General features: G+C 46.4%; 1 long non-coding RNA gene across 1 annotated transcript in view; it reads right to left on the bottom strand.

Annotated features, from left to right (window-relative positions):
• Positions 1-22,246, bottom strand: part of LOC138481439 (uncharacterized) — a 31,677-nt gene extending 9,431 nt beyond the window's left edge. The window contains exon 1 of the long non-coding RNA XR_011274246.1: positions 22,202-22,246. This is a non-coding gene — a long non-coding RNA (uncharacterized lncRNA). The remainder of the gene's footprint in view (positions 1-22,201) is intronic.
• Between the last annotated feature and the right edge of the window lie 1,761 nt (positions 22,247-24,007).

The following is a 24,007-nucleotide window of genomic DNA, read 5'->3' as shown; positions in this document are numbered from 1 at the left end:
AAGGGCATTCTTCCCAACCCACAGCCAAATACCACTACTACAGAACATTACGACAGTAGTAATTATTCCAACCAATACCTTAATGACCCTGCCCTATGGCTGAATCACTTTGCAAGGAAACCTACCCCTAACCAACCTTGCTCCCCCTCGCTCAGAAACAAGAGACTACGCTCAAGATTATGCCTTTTACACACCCGCAGCAATAACCCCAAGCACACTTTACACACTCCACCGCGCTCACCCTCACCTACCTCTATGCTGAAATCCACTACCAGTGTAGCCAAACCGCCACAGATCAAGGGCGCCCTTATTAACGCCAGATCGCTTCCAGCTCACGCACTAGACATCGCAGACATCATCACAACCCTTGACTTTATTGCCATCTCTGAAACCTGGCTACATGCCGCATCCGGACCCTCACTATCCCTGGCCTTACCGCCAGACTATGGCATCACGCGATGTGATTGTATCACTACCCAATCTAGAGGCGGTGGAGTGACCTTCATTCATAAAAACTCTCTTGGTCTAAGAGTGGCGTCCAATTCCAAACTCAAGTCAGCTGAACTACTCTCAGTAAAATTACCACTAACGCCTAACCAATTCGCCACACTCCACCTTATCTACAGACCCCCGGGTCCTGCACACTCCTTTGTTGATGAAATTTCCACCCTTCTCCTCGACAAAACTAAAACCAATTCGCAAATTATCATCCTAGGTGACCTTAATCTGGGACTTGGCGACCCTAAAGACTCCACTGCATCTGCCTTGGAGAACGTTCTAACTGACTTCGGCTTCACCATGCACATTCAAGAACCTACCCATACTAAAGGCAGGACCCTTGACTGGCTAGCAGGTTCCAACTGTAATATCAAGGTCCTCTCCAATACCCCCTGATTATGGTCTGACCACCATATTATTACCTTCAATATGGAAGCAGCCCTGCGTGTCCCGAACTTGATAGCTCCAGTCCTCCCCACTAGAAATAAAAGGGACATAACAAAGGAGAAACTTCTCCCACTACTTCTCCCATTTCTCAATGCTGCTACACTCACCTGCACCGACCCTACATCCTTAGCAGACACATACAATCTTAGTATGCTCACTGCTATAAACTCCATCGCCCCTATCAAACTCAGGAAGTCCAAACCTCGTGCACATCTCAACTCTTGGTTTACACCTCAGCTAAGTGTGCTCCGCAAAGCTAAACGTTGTGCCGAAAATCGCTGGAAAAGCTACCCCTCTGATCAACATAAAGACGGTTTTATCCTTGCATCCCTCTCCTACAAAGATGCCATTATCACTGCTAAAAAGGAGTCCCTTAACAACCGCATCTTGCAAGCAGACTTGAACACAAAAGAACTCTTTAGGGTCTTAAAAGAACTCGAATCCCCAGCCACCCCCCCTGACACTTGCATTAAAGACAGTAAATGGTGTGCTAACATCCAGTCCGCTCTACTGAATAAAATCTCTACTCTACAATCTAAAATCAAAGACAAACAAGTCAGCCTGAAGCTGGACAACCGTCCACTCTCCACTGTAAGGGTTGCTCCTTCAGATTCTCCCAATATTAAACCTTTTGCCTTTTCCCCACTCACTATTATTGAGGTAGAAGACATCATCAAGAGAATCAAACCTTCAAACTGCCAAGGCGATCCATGCCCTGCTCCCATCATTAAGGAATCTGCCCATGACATGGTCCCATTCATCACTGCCTTCATTAACTCCTCTTTTAAAACAGGCACTGTTCCCGACAACCTCAAGGACGCTTGGGTGATCCCATTGCTTAAAAAACCTTCTTTAGACACAAGCATTCCCACTAACTTCAGACCCATAACCACCGTCCCGTTCTAGCTCAATCAACATCCTAGACCGTGCGGCATATCTACAGATGCAAGACTACTTGGAATCTAATAATCTCCTAGGTCTACGACACTCTGGATTCTGCCCCAGACATGGGACTGAAACAGCTTTGATAGATCTAAAAACCCAAATTGAGATCTTAAAAGACAACGGGAAACTGGCAATGCTACTTCTCCTAGACCTCTCTGCGGCTTTTGACTTGGTCAACCACCAAATCTTATGCCGGCACCTTCAATGTGCTGCCCACTTCTCAGACTCAGCTACAGCATGGATCAAATCCTTTCTGAGTAACAGGCCCATGAGGGTCTTCTCACACTCTGCAGCCTCTGACCCCACCCCAGTTCATTGCGGCGTTCCCCAAGGTTCTTGCGTGTCACCCACTCTCTATAATATTTTCACTAAACCGCTCTTTGATGTACTTGATCATCTGGGTGTCTTGTATACCAACTATGCTGACGACACCCAGATACTCATTCCCATCACTGGTGACTATTTAGCTGACACCAAGGCCTTGAACAACGTTCACCTGGTCATCCAGGCTTGGATGGCCCAACACGAACTATGCCTCCACGACGACAAGACTGAGCTCCTCATCTTGGGTTCCTCACAGCGTCTTAGCAAACTAGATCCTTCCTACCACTCATTTACTATAAATGGTAATACCATCAAAGTCTCCAAACACACAAAAACATTAGGCTTTTACCTTGACGCCACTCTATCCTTGTCTCGACAAACTTATTGCAGCTTGTAGACTGTTTCTGACTACCTTGAACAGCGTCACCCTAGCCAGAGCGCTTATTATGTCTAAAATTGACTATTGTAGTGCCCACTACTTAGGGACTAGCCAAGGGAATCTGAACAAACTACAAATCACCCAGAACAATGCCATTAGGGCAGCTCCAAACATTCCCAGAAACCACCACATCTCCGATTCCAGAACCAACCTGCATTGGCTTCTGGTCAAGCAGAGAATTGCACTGAAATCTCTTGCCCTCACGCACAAATGCCTTGCCAACAAGGCCCCTCACTACCTCTGCAACAGGCTCTCCCTCCATTCCTCCAGCCGACCACAAAGAACGGCACGGACCCACAGCCTAACGATTCCAAGGTTAAAACTCCAAAAAGCGAGTGGCGCGAGTTTCCCTGTCCTCGCCTCCAAGCTGTGGAACTCTCTCCCTGTCACCATCAGATCTGAAGACTCATTTAACACCTTCAACTTGGCTTTTCAATCAGAATTGAGGCATTCCTTCACTTGTGTTACACGCTACAGCCTGTCAGCTGGTTGCCGCCGACTACTTTGTTAATCTCTTTAAACATGGCATATTGACCTGCCTATCTCCTGTGTTACTATGTCTACTACTCTCCTTTCCACTATCCTATGCGATCTAGGCTTGCACTACATTTTTAGGTCGCCATGCCTCACCTTTGCTAACTGCTATCGTAATTTATGTATATATCTATGCCGGATTACTATTCATGTATATAACTTTGTATGTATATAAGATATGTATGTATACCTTGCTTCAAGTTGCGCCCTGATGCCCCTGGGCTGGACGGTGCGCGTTACAAATAAATAAACAAACATAAATGTCAGGCTCTAGCCAACCTGAGACCAGTGTTGCCATGGAGTTGGCTTTGAAGTTCTTTAGTTTGAGTTGAGGGGAGGTGCTACCAGAAATTTACACCTATGTGTCCCAGAAATCCATTGTCCTCGGCTGGAGCAGTGCCACTTCGTCTGACAAGGGTGTTGCATTCCCGCCTTGGTCCATTCATAGTTAGTGGGGGAGATTCCTGTCCCATGAAAGGCAGGGCCCTTTGAAACCAGGGCATGTCAAACCTGTTTCTTGCTGGCCTCACAGCAAATGTATTTATTTATGTATATATTCCTGAACCAGAAATCAAGTCTGTTGGAATTAAATATCCTATATATATGTTTTAAAACAAACCCCCATCACTTTTGCATGCAAGGACAGGGGCTTAATTCAACAATTTACTTTTAAACAGACATTTCCTTGTTTGTAAAAATCACCATTTTACACGTGGTTAATTTTCCTTGGCTGTCACTTTACAATGCGGCCTTCCTCCCATCCATTTTCTGAACCTTTCCAGTCATGTTTGTTATGCACAGGCATCTGTTCAAATAAACGGTCCTTTGAAACTGACATGATCTAGGAGAGAGAGGGGTCTTTTTGTAAAGAGTTTATCTGAAATATTTTGTTTCAAAAGTAAAGCGTTTTCCGTGTGACTGAAGTGAGGTTCTTTGCTATATCACAGATCTTGCCTGACACAACCTGTCATTCAATGAGGAATGCCCCCATCTGCTGGAGCACAACCTGAATATGGATGTACATAGCTGGGTCTCACTGGAACCAAGTTGTGTACTGTTGAAAAGCTGGAAAAGAGCATCAGGGCGCAGTCATTTTAAAAGGCAGAATATTTTCTTTTTCAGTGAAAATGTTTTCAGCTGGCAGCATAGCAAAGTTGCCTTTGACTTCTTTTCTCAAATGAAGAAATTACTGGCAGCAATTATTGGGGTGTTCTGTGTTTCATCTTGTCCCATGTGTGGCTGGTAAGACAGCGCAGCCATTATATTGGTGACTGCAAAATGCAGTTTTAATGCAAGGTGATGGCGCTCAACAGGGCCAGCGCAGCCATTCTGCTGGTGAGTGCTGATATGTGGTTAGGGGAGTTCTGCTGGGCAGGTAATGCACCCCACACTGTCCTGTGCGGGAGTTTCAAATCCTGACAGCAGAGCAGAGGAAGAGAAGAACAAAGGATGCCGGCAAGCTGCTGAGGGAGTCCTCTGTGGGATCTGATGAAGCAGACCCAGGCACAAAGCCGAGGAGAAGCAGAGCCAAGCGGAGATGCATGCTAAGATGCTGCGTTGCAGCAAGAGCAGAGGACAGAAGCTCAAAGAGCTGGAGAGATTAACCCCAGTCCCAGGAAGCCGCAGTGATGTACCAAAGCCCTATTGAAAGGAACGGGTGGTACGGGAGACCCCGAGAGGACACAGGGGTGCAAGCAAGACAGGCTCAGGTGACATTCCCTTGGCTCACCAGCAAATATGCGGCTGTTAAGCCCAAGAAGAGTCAACCATGCAGCCAACCTAATATTCCTCATGGCAGTGGCAAAGATAAGCCCACTGACCACCAGAGAAGGGTCTGGGACCCCAACATAAGTGAATTAAATGTTGGAATACATTTTCCTTGTAGCAGCATCAGAGATAAGCCCACTTACCACCAGAAAGGGTATGGGACCCCAGCATAAGTGGAATAAGCATCAGAGATGATCATCCTCACAACAGTAACCCTAACGTCAGCAAAACAAGTATCTGAGGATATCTTCCTCGTCGCAGTGGCAGAGATAAATCCACTGGAACATAGAGAAGGATTTAGGACGTTGCTGATATCTTGAGAGAGTAGCAAGATAAACCCCAAGACTTTTTTTAAGTAGACGGTTTACAATCTGTGTACCAGAAGCCAGGGGGAGGGAGTCATTCCTCCCAGGTTCACGTTTGAAACATACGGAAAAGAACTCTCAAGCACCTGGAGAAAGGAGTAATTCTCCTGGTCTAGAAAGTTGGTTGTATAAGATTTGTTGGCACTACAAGCCAGGGGAAGGGAGTCATTCCCCTGGTATCCTTTTGAAAGTGAACATTTGGGAAACAACACCCATATACCAGGAGAAGGGAGTCATTCTCCTGGAGAAGGAACTTTCTGTTGGATTCTATTATTCTTTAGTTGTAGTGTAAGGGATAGAAGTGGGTTGTGACACTGGACGGCAGAGTTTGAATTTGACTGACATTCTGACAGATCCTTTAGTATTAGTTTGAGGCAGGAAACCCCTCATAGAGATAGTGAGCGTTTCTTTTACTATAAATAAAGGTCTATAGCAATCAACATGCCACCCTTGTGTCAGATTCCTTCCTCAACACCATTACTTCTTCTTGAACTCATTTTCACCATCCTAATCAACTAACTGACTCATATTGATGCTAGCAGGGACACCATTGAAAACATCTGACTTTAATCCCATTGGAGAATCAATGGAGGCTCAATGGGTTGAGAGTTCTAAATGAAAGCAGGGCAGGTGATTTCTTGGTAAGACACCAGGCAGCCTTTGTGACCAGTGGAAGCTGGTTTTTAGGTACTCAGCCCATCATGCTCCTCCTTCACATAGCCCCCAAAAGCTACCACCACAGCCATTCTGTGCCCAAAGACTATCCAGGTACTTTAGGCCTGGAGACTGTTCGGTGCTGTAGAAAGAGCAGGTTGCCCAGAAAACTAACATTTTGTCAAAGCTATCTGAGCTTCTCCCAACTGCCACCTGTTCTCTGAACTAGGAAACGGCAGCTCAGCAAAAATGGTTAGAAAGGGTTTGTTTAAATGCAAATGAGTCCCAAAGAAGACTAGCAAGATCCTAAGAGAGACCCTGTCTCCACCACAACCCGGGAAACCTCAAAGGTGTTCTGCCATTGCACAATGACAGATCAGGCAGCAACCTATGGGCTGTATCCCCAGTAGGGAACCTTTATACTGAAAGTCGCTCACTTACCCTACTATAGAAATGGCTGTTCTTTGCCGCAGGCATTCAGTGCTGAGGGGACTTTTAGTGCTGGCCTCTCGGCTAACTGGTGTTCACATTGTGGGATTCCTACCTGAATGATTCCTCCCAATTCCTCAGTGCTGTGAGGTCCCCTTACTGTGACATGAAGCGCTATGCAGAATACAAACTAGGGTCAAACATAACACAATTTATTCATTCTCTCCATCTCACTGCCTTGACCTTTGTTACCAACATTAACATCTCATACGTCCTAGTCTTAGTTTTGGGCACCGAAGTTGGCATAGCAGTCCCAGAAATATTACTCAGGAATAAACCTGTACTACCATAACAAGATTCTTCAGGTATTTAAACCCTACATATCTAGCATTCGTGGCCCCCTCACATACCCAACACTACCAGATCTCTATCTTAGAATACTCCAAAAATGCCTGGTATGTATATTACCTCAACACGTACTCTTCTGTGATGTCTTTCTCTAGAAGATCTATATGATGAAGACACATCCATGCTAATGAAAGCATTTACCCCTGCCTAACTCCTTCCCCACCTCTGCAAACTCCTTCCCTGCTTACATTCCCTCTTTCTCCCTTGATCATGCTATTCTTCCCATCAGACTAAGGTCTGGTTACCATGGGAAGGGACAATACATGGATTTGGTGCTTTGAGTCTACTAGTGTAATGATTCGCGCAGTACAAATGCATATTAACATAACATCAAATAATATGCTAAGAAGTTACTTGACAAAGATTACAGATTTCATCAATAAGAGAATAAATGTAACTCTGCTCTGCCAGTTAAGCTAGTTATATATTATATTTATTACACGGCCCGCGGTAGCGGCCGTGTAGTTATGGTTAAGTTGCTAAACCCATAGGAAGAGCACTTTTTGGGAGGCTTATAACTTCGCTCCCCCTGGACGAATCCTCACCAAACTTTGCAAATAGAGGGCAGAGTTACAGGGGTGTCCCCATTTTTTTTGTCCATAGACTGAATGGAGAAAAACTTTACTCATGCCTACAGCCCAAACAACTGGACGGATTTTCACCAAATTTGTGGCAGGAAAGCGGCTTGGTCCCGAAAGCTTGCTTTTGTAAATTTGGTGGAAATCCGTCCAGTAGTTTTTTTTAGAACAACCATAATGTAGGTCCAAAAAAATTAGTGATATCTGTGTCCGGTCCGAAGACCCCTTGCCCGGTTCGGTCCGCGGACAGCGCTCTGATTGGCTTGGAAGGCGTGGTTCAACTTCAAGCATGATCTAAAGAGCCAGTTAAAAAAAAAACTTATATATATATATATATATATATATGAGCAGTGACATAAACATATGAATTGATTACATAGAGATTTGTATTTGAATTTAATGAATGTTCAACTTTCAATCACATGGCTGACTTCATAGGGAACAGCGTCCTTGAGATCTCTTCTCTTGGGACTGTGAGTATAGCCCAATTCCTTGGTTTTCTCAAAAGGTTTCCCCACCTAATAGTAGGACAATATTAAAGTTCTGATTAAGTAATATGAATCTGTGTATGCATGTGAAGTTAGTACCCTACCTCATAAAAGGTGAGGGATCCTCATTCCACTTGGATAAAATAGTCAATGAAAATCAGGGCATCTATTGTGGTAGCTGCCTATATCATCTGTGATAAATATGATGTTTTAAGGTGATCCTCAATATATCAATTATGATTCCATTCCAAAGATCACCTATATTATAGACACTCACCCATGTGCCTCGTGTTGAGAAGCACCTTAACGTTTTTCATTCAGTAAAGGATATACTTGAATCTATAGGGGAAGAATACCACTTATGGTCAAGCATTATTCCCAAACTACAATAATAGGTGTAAGAATTAGAAATGATTAGAGTCTGTCACTTGTCAAAATCTTTAATCTCACCTTAGCAGTGCCCAGGTGCTGTGTATTTATGGAGGACAATACGCTTAAAGTGTTGCTACAATATTCAATCTGTACTGGAAAAATGATCCACATCATGGCTCTGTAAACAAAGTGTGAAACCCCTATTGAAAAGATTTTTATGCTGTGGGCAGATCTGAATTAAAGTAACACTTCGTATTTCAAATAGTGATATTCTTGCTATTTCTGGCAACTCACCTTACTTCAATTTTACCAGTGTTCTGAAGTTCTGCAGCAGTCACGCTACGAACTCAAGATGGCCGCCTAATATACTACTTACCGGGACATATCAGTCTACAAAAGAATGTTAATATATCACGATGCTGGTTTAATCTTGAATCTATTCCACTCTTTTACAGAATGAGTGGCCATTCACAGTCTTAAGATGAGCAAAGAGGGTACAGCCTTCAAATGTCCATATGTATGTGGAATGTTCACTGCATGTTATAAATGTATGTGTCCAGGATAACCGTCAGCCAGGGTGTATTGAAGGAAGAACATACATGTTTACATTTCTCATAGATTTAGCCATTTACATAGTTTCTGATGACATGAGTTGGCTGCCCACAGCATAGTAGTGTTGACCAGTAGTAGTTTAATGTAAACTTATTTCTGTGCCTGATACCAATATGGCTATTGTCCCATTGCATGATGTCGTAAACATTCTTATATCGCTAATTCAAATGTCCCATGGTGGCAAAGTTTAGCAACATTCGGCTGTCAATAATACACTTCAATATATGGCTTTACATGGTTAATAATACACAAGACGATGCTGGTCACATTACAAAATCCTTAGTTACACAAAAGATATTCCACATACTTGCACTGTCTGTTGAGCACCAATTTCGGTTGGGTGATATTGTATGGAAATATGTGCTCTGCACAGCGCTTTGGATTAAGGCGCTATATAAATAACACATCATTAAAGTCCGAATCATAGAAGATGTCTGCATAACATTAGGATCTTACACATTATTGTTGTTTTACAAGGTGTAACGGATAATCTCATATTGTTGACAAAAATATCCACAGTAGTTGCATCTAGTCAAGTAAAAAATATGGTGTCTTGGGTTCTCTGAAAATCATATTTTACTCAAGCATAAATGGATTAACTCTCAGGATTTATACACACAAGCTATCACGTTAACCTCTTGTGAATCATTCATATCAGTCTCTGATAATGGGGTGAATAGATTAAACCTAGATCTGTTCATAGGAATTGGGTAAAAGAGAATTTATCTTTAATGTCTGTGGGATCAAGTGAGTCTAGCCTGTGGATCCAGAACATCTCTCTCTTCGGTGGTAATTCTGTTAAATTACCCCCTCTTCGTGTACTTGTAACCATAATGTCTCGTTAACAAAGTTTTTTCATTGAATTTCATGGGTTTGTTTTAGTGCAACTTCATCATAACATCCCTCTAACGTTTTTTCAGTGGCTTTCATGGGTTTTTGTTAGTGCAACTTAACCATAATGTCAATTTAACAAATATTTTTGGGTGAATTTCATAGGTTTTTATTAGTGCAACTTAACCATAACGTCCCATTAACAACTTTCTTCTGTGAATTTCATAGGTTTTATGAGTGAAAATGTTTCATGTTACATCACTGTATATAAATTCTTAATAATTCTTCTTTTAACATGTATGAAAGAACTGTAAACCTTTAACAAACAAATTTTTTGCAACGCATAATAATGTGTCATTATTAGCAGCACATGCTAGGGATGCAAGTCATGGTTCAAGGTTCTTAGTTATAGTTTCAACAAAGTTTCGAATGGCAATAGTTACGACACAAAAGAAAAGTGCCGGAAAAAAAAGTTTTGATTTTTTTTTTGTGGGGGGTTCCAACCCCAAACCCCCCATTTTTTTTTTTTAAAAACAACTTCTTTTACAATACGATTTTTTTTTAAACTTTGATATAAAAAAAATAAATTTGAAACTTTTTTTTCTGCACTTTTGTGTCGAAACTTTTGGCATTCAAAACTATTGTTTCAAAACATTGACTGGACACCATGGTTCAATTGTCTTGGGCATGAAGCTCTGCCATGACCCCAGCCCCACCAAACCACCCCCGTTATCCATTGCACCTACAGTGCATCCTAGTTCAGTGTTCACTATTCCATCAGAATGTGACCAACGGCCAGTACTCATAGATTGCAGCCATGGCCAGTTTCCACAATCCATGGGGCATGGGCTTCGGCCATGCCGCATTCCTCAATAGGGAAATCGGAGTTGACATTTGTGCTTGCCGAGGGCTAGGCCCACTGCCCAGGCTGCAAAGTTATATCACTATTGTTTGCACTTTTTTTTGACACTTTGAAAAAAGTAAAACACAGGACAGATTTGCAAAAGCATGCTTTCAGATCCTTGCATATGCTCCTCGCGCAAGTTTACTGCAATCCCGTCCAGCACTTCGGGCTGCAATTGCAAGCAGAAATATTTTTCACATTCAAACCTAGGGCTTCGACCATGCTGCATGCCCCAATAAGCAAATCCGAGTACACATTTGTCCTTGCTCAGGGCCAGGCCCATTGCTCAGGCACCAAAGTTATATCAGAAATGTTTGTACTGACATTTTGACCCTTTAGAAAAAATACAACAGAGGACAGATTTGCAAAACCATGCGGTCATGGCCACTGGACAAGGGCCCATGTTTTTGCCACCTACAGGGTCCAAATGGACCCAGACCTGGCGCCTCTGGCACCAGGCTCATTCAAAAGTGTGCTCTGCACACTTTGTGCCTAAGGCACATGCATCCAGGCTGGGCGTGGCCATAGCAGAACATTGGTGAGCATGTGCAATGCAAGAACCTCTGGGAGTGGAGCCACAAGGCGGGGCCAAAGGGAGGGGCCAGGGCCAGCCTATTTAAGACCAACCCGCCACCTGTTTTCCAGCTCATCACCTCGACGCTCATCTCAATCTGGAACAAAGGGTTTGGGGGAAATCACGATACCGCCACACCATTCTCATTGCCTCTCGTATTCCTTCAGAGGCAGTACCAGCAACCAGAGCAGTCAACATTGCAGCAGCTGGGGGAGAAATCCGATCCAGGGGAGCCAAGTCCAGGGAGGGCTCCAACCGTGCCCCAACGTCCTCGCAGAGACCAGGTGAGCGTAACACATGCTTTGAGGTCCTTGCTGATGCTCCTCGTGAATATTTGCTGCAATCCTGTCCAGCACATCGGCTGTAGCCACCAGCAGAATTTATTTTCCCATTGAAACCTATGCCGTTTTTGAAAGACTTTACCACATAGCCAGTACCTGAAGGCCATGCCCACTTTAACCCCATTGCCGGTAACTCATGGTCATGGCCAGTAGCCAGATTTTGCGGACAATCTGGCCACTGGCCATGTCCACAGGCTATAGCTCAGTACTGAAAGGTATATCACTATTTTTTGTACTTACATTATGACACTTTTCAAAAAATAAAACACTGACACATTTGCAAAACCATGCTTTCAGGTCCTTGCCAATGCTCCTTGCACGAGTTTGCTGCAAATCCATGCATGTTTTATTTTTTTTAAAGTGACAAAATGTTAGTTCATAAAATAATCATTATAACTTAGCCCCCACTTGACAAAATCCACTCAGATCCACATACATTTAAGGTTTGGTCTAAAATCCTTTAGCAAGCTTGTGTGAACATTCATCAAATGACAACAAAGGTATAAGCCATGTAAAAATGTTGGGACCGCTCCTCTAATTTTGACTCCTCTTGACAAAATACCACCAAACGTTGCAGACCCATTCAATTCAGGGTCTAAAATCTTTTTGCAAACTTTTGTGCAGATTCGTCAAATGGCACCAAATTTATAAGCCTTTCAAATATTTTGGGACCCTCCCTCTACTTTTGCTCCCTCTTGGAAAATCAGCACCATGCTTTGCAGAACCATTAAGGGTGAGGTCTAGAATGATATTGCAAAATGTCATGCAGTTTCATTGAGTGGCGCCAAGGTTATAAGCCATCCAAAAACTGCTTTTCACCAACCCTGTAATCCAAAAATAGGCAAAGATGTTCGCAAAAATCACAGGACTGCCCCTGAACATCAGGACTGTTTGTGGACTTTGGCAATGAAAAAGCACCTGTTCTTTGGCTTCTTATGGCCATATCCCATCCCATCCTCATCACCCTTCACCTCCCCAGCGATTGTTTCATTAGTTTGACAAGTGCAATGTTGTGTTTTTTTTAAGGTTTCTACCGCAATGTTCGCAAACAGGCGCTGTCCAAGAACCCAACATGGTTGGCATTTCCAAAAAATATGACCCACCACACGCTGTCACCATGCAATCATTGGGCGCATCGGATGTCCGCAGATATCACACTCTCAAAATACGACATTGAAAAAACACTGGCAGGCACTTTGAGTGCAAAGTTTGATGGTAAGGCTTATTCAAAGCGAGCTCAAAGAGTTCACATTAGGCAGTGTTTTGAGTGGGTAGGGACAGGATCTAGGTGGGAGTGGCTATAGGGATTAGCATTGCAATGGCCGGCGAAGGGTGGGCAAATAACCAATCAACACCAATACAAGTTTTGTGTGTCATCTCATATGCCATTTCTCCATATCTGTACTCTAATGCCATAGTTTTGGCTTATAGTTGGCGCTAACAGCCTAAACGAAAAAAATTGTGTTGTTGCCATGCTAAGTGTTGAGCTTACGGTTTTGGCATTTCTGACACTGATAATGGGGAAGTGTGCAGAAAAATGAAAACACCTGGAGCTGGAGACCCCTTCCACACACAACAGCAAGAGGAAGAAGTCCAAAAAGGAAGAAAAATGCTGTGTCCAGGAAGGAGGTGAAGCTCCTCGTTAAAGAATTTCTGGAACACAGAGGAAAGGGGGGAAAAGAAAGAACAAGGATCCCTCCCCTTCCTCTTCCACACTTTCCTCTTCTTCCAGCTTTTTGTACGCCTCAGAAGATTAAGACAATGATGAGGAGATATGTAAAAACCTAGACAGAGAAGAGGTGGAGAGGATACTGGAACAGATCAACATATCCATGGGTTTCAGGGAACAAGCAGCAGTGGGGCAATCCCTGAACCCTAAGATTTGCCAGTACAAAAGATATCCCGAAGATTGCTCTCCCATTGATTTCAGACATTAGGGACAAGATCTTAAGGGGATGGGAGTAACTGCTTCAGGAAGGCAACATGTGTGTTAGGGATTTGAAGTCTGGGGGTTCCCAGACGTCTGTGGCCCTAAAACTCCTGTTCGAGGGCCATAAACTGTTTGTCAATGCTTTGAAAACCAAGTTCCACAAGGTTTCCAAAGCAGACAAACATGCAGATAAATTAAGGAAGAATTCCACCTCCACTGGCTCCCAAGGATCAAGACTGCATAGGAGATCATGCTTCCCCAGATCAAGTAGTGAACAAACGAAACCTGGCTTCAGAGGTCCATTCAGGAACATCAGGTCCCATCCCAAAGGACAGAAGTCATGACAATTACTGTCAACCAGGGAGGGGCCGGCTGGTTCACTTTGAGGACATGGGACCGATTGATCGCAGGCGCCTGGCCTGCAGCACTGAGCATCTAGGGTAAAGAATAGATTTCACCCATCCTCATTGGGGGCACTATGGACCAATCTTGCAAAGAAAATCCACAGGAAAAAGGCTATGCTCTCAGCTCTCCAAGGACTCCAGCACAAGAACGCAATTGTGAGGGTACCTCGGACACAGAAGGGATTGGGGGTAACTATAGAATATTCCTGGTGCCCAAGCCGAGATGCAACACATACAGATTGATCATAGACCTGAAGAAGCTAAACAACTTTGTGAGGACAGGACATTCAAGATGGAGACACTGCAAAGAATAATTCCAAGCATTCAGGAGGTGACTGGCTGGTATCAACAGATGTCTAGGAGGCCCACTATCACATGCCTATTTTCAGGAGCCACCAGCACTTCCTGAGATTCGCAGAGGGAGGACCACATTATGAGTCTTGCTGTTTGGCCTAAGATCTGCCCCCAGTCTTCACAAAGCCGTTTAGCTGTCTGGTAGCATTCCTACATCAAGAGGGAATACAGGTTTACCCTTACTTAGACGACTGGCTGGTTAGGGCCAAGGACAGGAAGATAGTACTGGTACAACCATGGAGGGGTTGCCAGTCTCTGACCACTAGGGGATTTCTGATCAACATCCCAAATTCACAATTGGTTTCCTTGCAGTCCCTTCAGTTCATCTGAATCGAATTCTGTAAGAAGTAAGGAAACATCTGGCTACCATTGGATAGGGCTTATAGGCTGCGGCCCTTGTTACGTAACATTCTCAGCATGGACTGTATGATGGCCTTCTAATTCTCCAAGGACACATGCATTGTGCGTTTGTGTGGTCCCATGAGCCACACTTCATCTGCAACTCCTAATACAACACCTTCATTCCTTCTGGTACCCAGCATTGGAAAATGTCAGATCCCAATCACAGACACCCTCCATAAGGATCTTCAATGTTGGTTTTCTCTATTGCATCTACGGAGAGGGGCTGCCTTGTCTCTGAATTGTCAGATAATTCTTACTATAGACAGCAGCAGCCTACACTGGGGGAGGGGGTGACTCTTCTGGATCAGAGCCACCAGAGGACATGATTCCAAGAAGATAAGAAACTGTCCTTCAATTGAAAGAACTTTCAGCCATTGGAGTTCTCGGGTTTTTATAAACCATCAGGGTGGTTTGAGCTTTCAATCTCTGCGGAGCTTGGAAAGGTCTATTGTTTACTTGGTGGAGACCATCTATCCTCTCTGCAAGCGACTCATATCAGGGGTGTGGACAATGCAAAGGCCGACAGAGTCAGCAGGGATTTCCCGGCAGCAGGGGAGATGACCCTCCAACTGTCAATATTTTGGGAAATGTGCAGGAGATTCCGAATCCATGTACAGACCTTTCCCCTAAATGCGCAGATTCTCAGGTTCGAATCCACATTCCCGACATAGGGTGTATGTGGGTGGATGCCCTGTTAATAATTTGACCCAAGACCATGGTTTATGCCTTCCCACCTATTCTTGTTATCCCGCGGGTGATCAGGATAATAAGGGGGGGGGACAAAGCCACAGCAATATAGGTGGTGCCTTTTGCTGCCCAGGTGGGGTTGGCTCCAAGTGCTGCTTGAGCTGCAGTTGAAACTCCTGTGGGTACTATTCAGGTGGCCGCCCCTTCGCAGGAAGGAATGGTTTGGTCATCAGTCCATGCAACTGAATGTGGTGGGGGTCTGGAAATTGACAGGAGGGGATTGCAGAAGCTACAATTTTGCTTTCAGGTAGCAGAGATAGTCCAGAGGGCTCGTATGTTTTCTACGCTTTGGTCAAATGACCGTCACTGGGCCAGCTTTGTTGTATGGTGTGGCAGGAAGAATCTGCAGGCCCTAAAGTGTGGGATTCCTGTCATTCTGCATTTGCTGCATGAAGGGGATCTGGAGGGTCTTGCAGTTTCTTACTTGTGTGCACAATGGTCTGCAAGCCATGCATTTAAATAGCATTGGTCTCCTCTGAAAGGGAGTGATGGGCTAGTATCAAGACTCTTTAAGAGCATTTCGGTCTCAAGACCTGTGGAAATATCCGGTGACCCTGCCTGGAATTTAACTCTAGTTTGCAACATGGTGCAGAGGTCTCCAGTTGAGCATATAGGGTGCACTGATCTGAAATGTCCAACCTTTAAAAAGTTTCTAGTCAGTTACCTCAAGTAGAATACTGGGAAATTGAGGCGCTTGTGTGCAAACCTCCCTTTCTGAAGGTCTATGAAGAGGCTCTCATGTTGCAATGTGCCACTCCCTTTGTTTCAAAGGTTTTGTCAAAATGTCATAGGTCGCAGGAGACAGTGTTGCCAGCCTTCTTTCCAGAGGCTCATTCTCAATAGGAGGCATGGCACTGTGACAATTTGCTGGTTTTCTTTGTGGCCAAGAGAAATGGTGAGAAGTCACTCACAATCATCAGTAGTAGGTGGATTAGAATGGTTATAATGATGGTTTATGAACAGGCAGAGCAACATCCGATTCAGGGGAGATCCATTAGGGGAGGGGGTTTGCCACATCTTAGGCTAATTCCCAGGGTGTGTCTCTGCAGAACATCTGCAGGGCTGCTAGCTGGTCCAGTCCCAAAACATTTTAAGGCATTATCAATTGAATGCAGAAGGCCCCAGGTCTACATACTTGTGGAAATATTGCAGCCTGGGGCTCGAAGAATCTACACTTTCGTTATCGTATGGCAGCACCATAAAGTTGCTTTGGGGCTGATTGAGCATTATCTTTGGGCATTATCTTTGGTGTCTTGAGTGTTTCTTAGAGTCATTGGCGCCTTATCAATGGCATGGACAACAACTCTAGGTAAGGGTTTGAACGCAGAAGAGGGAATTAAAAGGTAATGTTTGGATTACGTTACTTAGCGTAATCTTCATTACTCCTACTCTTCCTTGTCCCTTTTAAAGCTTGGAGAAAAGAAACTGTTGCCTCATGGGAAAAACGTGGGTTATTCCTCCAGAGAATGGGCGGGGCCAACAGGAGAAATGCTTGACAAAGGGTTCCTGGAAGGAAGCAGAGCCTCTCAAATGTAAGTCCTGGGACAAGGAATAGTAGTGCTACAAGTAATGAAGATTACCGGTGAATTATCAGAGCATTACCTCCACATCCACTCTTCCTCGTCACAGTACTTACTTCATGAGGCACCCTCCTCCGACACAGGAACTTCTTCTATTTCTTTAAATCCCTATAACTCCTCCCCCACATCCACGTCACTCAGTTTAATTTTTCCTGCCTCCGGCAGGTTGGACTTTTTCTTCCCGGTGCGGGGCACCGGGGAGCACCAATTACTGGCCCCCTGGGGGGGCTGTGTGGCGGGGCCCTCGGCTCCCTCAGGTGCGGCGCTGCTCCTGGGCCCCCTGCGGGGCTTGGGGGTCACAGTTGAGCTGGATTGCCTCACTTGGTTCTTTGCTGGGCTCCGGACCGCAGCGTGAGCATTGTGTCCCTGGTCCTGCACGGCCCGGGGGAAGGTAAGGAGTGGGGAGGACTGGGCTTCATGTTTTTTCCCCTCTCCTCCTGTTTTGGCCATCTTGATTCGACTTGGCAGTATGGGCTAGCCTTCCCTTTTGTTGTGAGGCCTCTCTGCTTCCTGTCATGGGGTGACAGTGGCAGAGAGTCTTTGGGAGTGCGGGGGCTCTGTTCTGTCGCAGGCATGTCACATACCACCCGCTCCTCAGAGACACACGGCCCAGGATGCACCAGATGTTAACTGGATTATCTGGGAGAAGGTAAGGAGAGGGGAGGACTGTGCTTGATGTTTTCCCCTCTCTTGCTGGTATGGCCATCTTCCTTGTGCTTTGTGTGCATATCTTTATTGGAAATGATGGCAAGCACTTGGCTGTATGGGCTAAGCCTTCCCTTTCGTTGTGAGGCCTCTCTGCTTCTTGTCGTGGGGTGACTGTGACAGAGAGTATTGAAAGGGCAGGGGCTCTGTTCTGTCGCAGGCATGTCACATAGCACCCGCTCCTCAGAGACACACGGCCCAGGAGCACCGGATGCTAGCTGCATTATCTGGGGGAAGGTAAGGAGAGGGGAGGACTGTGCTTGATGTTTTCCCCTCTCATGCTGGTATGGCCATCATGACTCCTTCGACAGGCTGTTTCCTCGTGCTCTGTGTGCACATCTTTATTGGAAATGATGGCAAGCACTTGGCAGTATGGGCTAGCCTTCCCTTTTTGTTGTGAGGCCTCTCTGCTTCTTGTCGTGGGGTGACTATGACAGAGAGTATTTGAAAGTGTGGGGGCTCTGTACTGTCACAGGCATGTCACATACCACCCGCTCCTCAGACACACACAGCCCAGGATGCACCGGATGTTGGCTGCATTCCTTGTGTGCTGCCTGTGAATACGGCGCAGATTTGGACATGTCTGCAAGCAGCCGGAAGGGTACCGGCCTGGCATAGTCTACACTTCGGGTTTGAGTCTCAGCGGTGCTGACTCGGTCCTTCATTCTTCCTAGACCGACACATTGGAACCATTGAGAGCATGGGGCTACCAGCTACTGGATACAGGGCTCAAGCCACCTCTTAGTCATGTGGCGTGTTAGGGTCTGTGCTAGCTATGGACGCAGACTCCTTGTCCTGTCCTCTTCCTCTAAAACTGCGTGAGGGAAAGTCATAGGAGTTGATTTGCTTTTCCCTTGTCCGGCATGGGATTATGGAAAATGCATCATGGAAGTAACAGCCATGTAGGGGGTTCCCAGTGTCTCTTCTTTTAGGGCCTAGGTCCTCCGGTGCCGACGTGTTGCTTTCACGCCTCCTCTCAGACTTGTGGGAAGTGATAGGGCACATGTCTGTGCTTAGAGGGGTTCTCAGAGCCCCTGGTGCCGGTGGAGGCGGATGTCACTTCAGTGGGTTTTCCAGTACAGGCATACCCCAGGTAGGGGGTTGCCTTTGATGTCTGCTATCCGGGATGGATTGCTTTGCCCCGCTTTGTGACAGTACTCTGCCCTTTTGACGCCAGCCTGGTGGCTCCTCTGTCGGCTGAGGGGGCCATAGTCTGCTGGACTTCTGGGCTGTCCTGTATCTTCCTTTTGATAGGTCGGATCTTTTTGTGGGCTGACAAGCATGCTGTTATATTGTGGCGCAGGCCTGTTTAAACGTCCTGTGATTTCCCTCTGGTGCAAGTGCAGTGACTGGAGGTTTTCCCTGGGTCCTCGTCTCTATCTTCTCGGAGGTGTATGGGACTGGTAGGGTTTGGCTTCCTGGGTAATGGGCTCCTTCCGGAGGGGGGTATCAGTTGCCGTTCCTTTCTCCTCCTGTCCAGGTTTGCATGGTTAGGACTTTGGTACCCAGCTCACGGTCCAAGTAGTTGGCCATGGGATACGTTCTCTCCGAACGGTTGTTGTGGGTTACCGTCTTGCCCGTTCCTCTCCCTATTCAGGGTCAAGTTTTCTACTTGCGGGTGTTCCTGGTCCCTATGCCTTCTAGGATGTGTCACCTGCTTATGGGTCTCAAGACCCAGCACTGCTTATCCGGACGTCTGGCGAGAGCGTACTCTGGATGTTGTGCAGGGGGGGCGCTTGCTGGCTTTTCTGGGCTGGGTTCTCAGAAGGCAGTATGTCTCGGCTCGCCTGTTGCTGAAGTTACGGGGCACGTGACGTCTTGCATGTTTTCTGGTTCCTTGAGCCCGTCTTCGGTTACGTCCCGTGGTGTCTTATACTGTCTCCCACTGGCTCCCGACATCTCGGCTTTTGTAGTTTTGTTTTCAGTGTCCCCAGCGCTGCGAGTCTCCCTGCTTGGTGGCGGGGGGGGGGGTTCAGGTCTACAGGCTAAGGTGTGCATGGTCCTTCCTCCTGTGGCCTCTCTTACTACCAACACCAGCAGAAAGGGTCTACATTGGGGGTCCTCTCAGCTCAAGGGTTGTGAGATCTGGGGAAAGCCAGCGATCATCCAATTGGCAAGAGTTTTGCCATTGTCCAAGCTCTGGTGTACTTCGTGGTTTTTGGTCCGATCGGACAATACGACGGCCTTGGCATATGTCAACTGCAAAAGGGGTTCTGGACGCTCCTTGAATGCTCTGGCAGCGCTGATAGGCACCTGGGAAGAATCTCATCTGGTGTCTCTGGTGGCCTCACGTATCAAAAGGGTGGACAATGTTCAAGCGGATCTTCTCAGATGCTGGTTGTCACTCCTCTGCGGAACTGGTCCTGTTGGTCCTGTTGGCCCAGGTCTTTGCGGTGACCTGTGTCAGATTAGGGTCCCTGGTTCTAGATCTGTTTGCATCCCCGGCCTCAGCAGAAGTTCCCCTCTTCTGCTCTCGGTTTCAGGCCGAGGGGATTGGGGGATGGACGTCCTCTCTGTACAGTGGCCTTGGGGTTTTCCTTTATGCCTTTCCGCCTATTCCCCTTCCGCCCCGGGTGGTTTGGCGCATCAGAGTGTCCAGGGTGACTGTGTTGTTGTTAGCTCCGTTCTGGTCCCGCCGGAGTTGGCTCCCCTCTCTGTTGGAGCTCCGGTTCTAGGAACCTTGGCTGGTTCTGAGGTGGCCGTGTCCCCTTCAAGGGGATCTGCGGTTGGAAGTCCACCGGATGCAATGGGCAGTGTGGCTATTGTTCAGTCTAGGTTGATAGCTCAGGGGTTCTCAGATCCTGTAGTTGAGTCCATAATGGATGCTCTTAGACCCTCCACTCTGAAAGTGTTTGGCAGACATTGGGGCCCTTTCCGAGACTGGTATGGCGGTCTGGGGTCCCTCCCCTGCTTTCTGGCCTCTCTATCCTTCGGTTCCTCCAGGAGGGGTTTTTGACAGGGGCCTGGTAGTTTTTCCAGGCTTCGCTCTCAGTGGGCCTCCATTAAATTCCTTTTGGGGGACTCTGATGGTCACTTGGATGGGGAGGTGTTGGTGGGGAAGTTGATCCAGGGTTTTTCTTCTTCCCGTCCTTGTGCTGATAAAAGGCTTCCCCCTTGGGATCTCCCTCTTGCATTACAGTTCCTTCACGGGCCTCCTTTTGAGCCAATTTCCGAGATTGATATCAAACATCTTACACTGAATTCTGCTTTTCTTATTGCCCTCACTTCTGCCAGTAGGCTTGGGGAGATTGGGGCTCTCTTATGTCACGCTCCTTTCCTGAGGGTGCTGCCAGACTCGGTGGTGCTGGGGTGTGGTCCAAAGTTTCTCCCTTAAGTTGTCTCTCGGTTTTCACACCTCTCAGGGTCTGGTTCTCCCTGACTTCTGTCATGATCCAAGAACGCCTGAGGAGGTGGCTCGGCTTAACATTGATGTCCGGCGGGTCGTGTTGAAGTATTTGGCTTGGTTTGCTTTTTCCACCAATCTGATAGTCTTCTGATTGCTTGTGGTCCGGCTGGGGCTGGGCATAACGCATCTGTGGTTTCCATTTTCCGGTGGTTCCTGGTTGTGATCTCCAGGGCCTATGTGGCTTCTGGCCTGCCTGTGCACGATCAGGGGCGGTCCGCCAGGGGTTTGGTGGCTTCCTGGGCCGATGCAAGGAGGGTTTTTCTCTGCAAGAGATTTGTATGGCTGCCGCCTTGGCTGGTCTAGGCATTTTCATCAACCGCTATGGGTTGAGTTGCTCCCACTCGGGGGTTGGTTCATTCGTGGTTGGAGTTTTGTCTGTGGGGATGTGATTTAAGATTTATTGTGGGTGTGTTTTGCTGCACTGTTTTTGACTCTGTGTCTCATTGGGACCTTTTCCCCGTTGCTGCTTTGGTATACCTCATGAAGTAAGTACTGGGACAAGGAAGAGTGGACTGGAGGGAATGCTCTGATTACTTACTGGTAATCTTCATTACTCTTAGTCCTACTCTTCCTCGTCACAGTACTGACGACCCCCGCCTCACCCTCCCTGCAGGGAAGGTCACATGCTCCGGCTTAGTAATATGAAACTGAGTGACGTGGATGTGGGGGAGGAGTTATAGGGATTTAAAAAAATAGAAGAAGGTCCTGTGTCGGAGGAGGGTGCCTCATGAAGTACTGTGACGAGGAAGTGTAGGACTAGGAGTAATGAAGATTACTGGTAAGTAATCAGAGCAATATCACACATCTTGTGCACTCACTGTGATACACTTGCGCCATGTATAGGTCTTCTGAGGTGTTGTTTTTCTACTGCCCCAGTAGATGGCTGGTAAAATCTTGCTTCCTTCTTTGATAACACATTGCCCCACCCACTCAAACATGCTAGATCTTCCCACGGTACCATGTCTAAGTTTAACGCTGTGACTCAGTCGTGAATCTGAATATTCCATGAATATCTGTGCACGTGCAATGATGTTAAATGTGTGAGTCTGCCTGCTGCCCTTCTCTGGCTAAACGTTTGTGGTCCAGGTTAAGAGCGTAGGATGCTAAACACTGAGCTGGGGAATGGATAACAAGGTGCTGAACATCTGATCACCAGAACTAACCTGAGCCTCCAAGAAACGGCGCCCGTCTCTCTTCCAAGTTTCAACTCCTCCCCATGCAAGTGCACGCCTTTAACTTGATAACTGCATCTAGACCGCTGGCTGGTGCGTCGCGTACGCTTGACGCCATATTTGAAGGGAGTGCTTTCTGATCACTTTAAACTACATTTCGGATATGTAACCAAAGAATTCCAACAACTATTGAATTGAAATACCTGAGTATCAACTTGCTAGTCAAATTGTCAGCAATATTGAATACATATCCTTTGATATGATCTTTTATCAGAATTAAAAATGTTTACATATGTTTCTACTAACATGCACCTTCTACTAAAAACACATGTAAGGTAGTATTGGCTATCCAACAGCCGGGAAAATAAATCCTCTGATCGCATGGCGAAAGTATAGTAAAGAGATGACTGAAAAAGCGAATGTCCTTTGCGTTGAGCATGCGCGCGCACAAACTAGCCTTGCATGGCTGTGTGCTTTTGTGTACACAACAGTACAGCTGGAAGTCATTGTATGTGTGGCGTTCTTCGTTTCCTCGGCAACCGCCCTGACGGCGCCAGCTGGACCACGGAGTGAATGGGTGACGTCACGGGACTGGCGCCAGTCAGTCTGGGCCACGGAAGCCAAATGAATCGACTGTCAGAACTAGAAGTGAGAGTGGAGCAATGTGCAAGTGGGAGCGCAGGAATGTGAAAAGCACACACAGCTGGGTGAAGCCGAGCAGGGTCAAGGTTCCCAAAAAGAAGCAGCAGCCCACAGAACCGCTGGATCATAGCCTGACATAACCAGGTCACTCTTGTGATCGCATTGGAATTTCCCCAGTCACTGCTGCTTTGAATTTTTTTAAAGTGGTTGGTTTTCTGTGACGGCCATAGTGACAGTGACGCATAGGCATTTCGAGATTCTGTAAATCAGACGGTGATTGTGATCTGAACGGCATCTTCCTAAATATCTCCCTTCACGAGCCCTTCGCTCATCCATCTCTAACTCCCTCATGGTCAGCCGCTTCTCGAAGCAACGTGCTGGGGGTAGATCTCTCTCCGCAGCAGGGGCCTCCCTCTGGAACAGCCTGCCTGCCTCCCTGAAACTTGAGGAGAACCATCTCCGGTTCCGGAAGCACCTCAAAACCTTCCTCTTCGCTTCTGCCTTCTCTCTCCCTCTCCCCTGCTAAACCTGCTTAACTCCCCACTGAATTCTGCACTTAACCTGCATCTGGGCCACTCTCAGCGACCTCGGTCCAGGGCCCAGCCACTCTCCACTTGCACTGACCCCCTGGCTCCCCCTGCACTGTGGGACTGTCACTGTATCCCTACAGCCCCCTGCCCAGCACTTGCTCTGCACTTACCTCGCACTTGCCACCAGCTGGCCCTTTTTATTTATCATTTATTATTTCATTACGCCACTTACCTTGTACTGCACTTCTCCCCCCACCTCCTCCCCCTGCACTTTCTCCTTTTTCCCCTTACCTCTGCACTTGCGCGATCTGAATGACACCTGGCCTAGTAGGATCGCTTGTCCGTCTTCCCCTTGTTTCCCTCCCTCCCTGCCTCGTCGCGCCTTGAAACACTTGTGTATAGGCGCGTTACAAATACCATATCATATCATATCATATCATAATTCAGTGATTCAATTGTTATTGAATTAATTTAAGACGGAACACACCTGACAGATACTGATATCATTATTTTTTAAGTTAAAGTAAAATACGAGTTCATTGGCAGCCATTGCTTTAAACACGTTAACAGCTGGATAATGAGCCATAAAGGTGCGGAATTAAGAATTCCTTTTTTCAATACGGAA

The sequence above is a fragment of the Ambystoma mexicanum genome, chromosome 5p (genome assembly GCF_040938575.1).
Source record: "Ambystoma mexicanum isolate Mex_15411 chromosome 5p, UKY_AmexF1_1, whole genome shotgun sequence".
NCBI lineage: Eukaryota > Metazoa > Chordata > Amphibia > Caudata > Ambystomatidae > Ambystoma > Ambystoma mexicanum.
The sequence above is the reverse complement of the archived record's forward strand: the minus strand, read 5'-3'. Positions and strand labels throughout refer to the sequence as shown.